The following is a 3,187-nucleotide window of genomic DNA, read 5'->3' on the forward strand; positions in this document are numbered from 1 at the left end:
AGGAGTTGAGATTACAATCGTGCGTACCAAGTTTTTGGCACCGTTGAGATCACAATTTCGTGCACCAAGTTTTTGGCGCTGTTGCCGGAGATTGTTCAAGTTTGGACAACTGACGGTTCATCTTGTTGCTCAAATTAGGTAATTTTATTTTAATTTTAAGCTTTTTGTTTTTATTATTTTTATTTTCGAAAAATTTTCAAAAAAATAAATTATTCTATGTCCTTCAGAATTTCTAAGAATGAATTCTAGAGTTTCAGATGATGCTTTTATCATCAAAGGAGCCTTTTTGATTCCCATCAGTTTGGGTGTTGTATGTAATGTCCTGCTGAAACTTGGCTAGCCATGTCTAATCTTTTTAGATTGAAGCTTTAGACTAACATTACATGATTCCTGGAATTCTTATTAAAAATTTTGAAATCCTTATTTTTCTTTTTTCCAATAATTTTCGAAAAATACCAAAAAAATTTAATAAAATCATAAAAACCAAAAATTTGATATGTCTTGTTTGAGTCTAGTGTCAATTTTTAAGTTTGATGTCAATTGCATGTCTTTCTTTTTTTTACTTTTTTTGAAATTTTATGCATTATGTTCTTCATAATCTTCAAGTTGTTCTTGATGATCTTCTTTGTTTGATCTTTGCATTTTCATGTTTTGTGTCTTTTCGTGTTTTTCATATGCATTTTCAATTTGTTTGTGTCTAAAGTTTGAAAATCTCTAAGTTCGGTGTCTTGCATGTGTTTCTTTTCTTAAAAATTTTCAAAAACATGTTCTTGATGTTCATCTTGACATTCAAAGTGTTCTTGGTGTTCATCTTGACATTCAAAGTGTTCTTGCATATTTTTCTTGTTTTGATTCATAATTTTCATGTTTTGAGTCATTTTGTTGTTTTTCTCTTTCTTCATTAAAAATTAAAAAATCAAAAAAATATCTTTTTCTTATTCTTCTCATAAATTTCGAATATTTGAGTTGACTTATTCAAAAATTTTTAAAATTTAGTTGTTTTTTATGAGTCAAGTCTAATTTTCAATTTAAAAATTCTATCTTTTTCAAATTTTTTTCAAAAATTAAATCTTTTTCATTTTTTCTTTTATATTTTCAAAAATTTCAAATTGAATGTTTTTCTTATTTTGTTTCATATTTTCGAATTCTCTGCTAGCATTTAATATTTTGATTTAAAAATTTCAAGTTGTTACTTGCCTAGTAAGAAAGGTTCAATCTTTAAATTTTAAAATCCTATCTTTTAGTTTCTTGGTAGTCAAGTAATCAACTTTAATTTTCAAAAATCAAATCTTTTTCAAATTAAATTTCAATCATATATTTTTCAAAATCAATTTCAAAATCTTTTCTAACTTCTTATCTTTTCAAAATTGATTTTCAATTCTTTTTAAATTAATTACCTGACTTTTTGTTTGATTTTAAAAGTTTTCTATTTCAATCATATCTTTTTCAAAACCACCTAACTACTTTTCTCTCTCCAATTTTCGAAAATTACTAACAACTTTTTTCAAAAATCTCTTTTTATTTAATTAATTCAGTTAGTTTCAAATTTTATTTTGTTTCTCTTTCTAATTTTCGAATTATAACTGATTTTTTTAATAAAAACAAAAATATTTTCCTTCTCTTTTTAATTAAATTCGAATTCTTTCCCCCTCTCTCATCTCCTTTTATTTATTTATTTATCCACTAACACTCCTCTTCCACTCAAAATTTGAACCCCCTCTTCTTCTCTGTGTTCGAATTTTTCTCTTCTCCTTCTTCTATTCTTCTCTTCTTCTACTCACATAAAGGAATCTCTATACTGTAACATAGAGGATTCCTCTTCTTTTCTGTTCTCTTCCTTTTCATATGAGTAGGAACAGGGATAAAGACATTCTTATTGAAGCTGATCCTGAACCTGAAAGGACTCTTAAGAGGAAACTAAGAGAATCTAAAGCACGACCTTCTGGAGAGGACCTGACAGAAATTTTCGAAAAAGAAGGAGACATGACCGAACCCAATAACAATGGTGGAGATGTAAGGAAGATGCTTGGTGACTTTATTGCACCCTCTTCTAACTTCTATGGAAGAAGCATCTCAATTCCTGCCATTGGAGCAAACAAATTTGAGCTTAAGCCTCAATTAGTTTCTCTAATGCAACAGAATTGCAAGTTTCATGGACTTCCATTAGAAGATCCTCATCAGTTCTTAGCTGAATTCTTGCAAATCAGTGACACTGTCAAGACCAATGGAGTTGATCCCGAGGTCTACAGGCTTATGCTTTACCCTTTTGCTGTAAGAGATAGAGCTAGAACATGGTTGGATTCACAACCTAAGGAAAGCCTGAACTCTTTGAAAAAGCTGGTCAGTGCTTCCCTAGCCAAATTCTTTCCACCTCAAAAGATGAGCAAGCTTAGAGTGGAAATCCAATCCTTCAGATAGAAGGAAGGTGAGTCCCTCTATGAAGCTTGGGAAAGATATAAGCAATTGATCAAAAGGTGTCCTACTGACATGCTTCCAGAATGGAACATCATATGTATATTCTATAATGGTCTGTCTGAGTTGTCAAAAATGTTATTGGATCATTCTGCAGGAGGATCTCTTCATCTGAAAACCCCTGCAGAAGCTCAGGAACTCATTGAAATGGTTGCAAATAACCAGTTCATGTACACCTCTGAGTTGAATCCTGTGAATAATGGGACGCCTCTGAAGAAGAAAGTTCTTAAAATTGATACTCTGAATGCCATATTGGCTCAGAACAAAATATTAACTCAACAAGTCAATATGATTTCTCAGAGTCTGAATGGATTGTAAGCTGCATCCAACAGTACTAAAGAGGCATCTTCTAAAGAAGAAGCTTATGATCCTGAGAACCCTGCAATGGCAGAGGTGAATTACATGGGAGAATCCTATGAAAACACCTATAATCCTTCATGGAGAAATCATCTGAATTTCTCATGGAAGGACCAACAGAAGCCTCAACAAGGCTTCAACAATAATGGTGGAAGAAATAGGTTTAGCAATAGCAAGCCTTTTCCATCATCTTCTCAGCAACAAACAGAGAATTCTGAACAGAGCCATTCTAGCCTGGCAACCATAGTCTCTGATCTATCTAAGACCACACTAAGTTTCATGAATGAAACAAGGTCATCCATTAGAAATTTGGAGGCACAGGTGGGTCAGCTGAGTAAGAAGATTACTGAAACTCCTC

At 31.8% G+C, this 3,187-nt stretch overlaps 1 non-coding gene across 1 annotated transcript; it reads right to left on the bottom strand.

Moving 5' to 3' along the window:
• Positions 1–2,385: 2,385 nt before the first annotated feature.
• On the bottom strand, positions 2,386–2,493 carry LOC148577634 (small nucleolar RNA R71). Its single transcript, XR_015904339.1, has one exon. It is a non-coding gene; the product is annotated as a small nucleolar RNA R71 (small nucleolar RNA).
• Between the last annotated feature and the right edge of the window lie 694 nt (positions 2,494–3,187).

The sequence above is a fragment of the Arachis ipaensis genome, chromosome B1 (assembly GCF_059453495.1).
Source record: "Arachis ipaensis isolate K30076 ecotype BB chromosome B1, ASM5945349v1, whole genome shotgun sequence".
Lineage (NCBI taxonomy): Eukaryota > Viridiplantae > Streptophyta > Magnoliopsida > Fabales > Fabaceae > Arachis > Arachis ipaensis.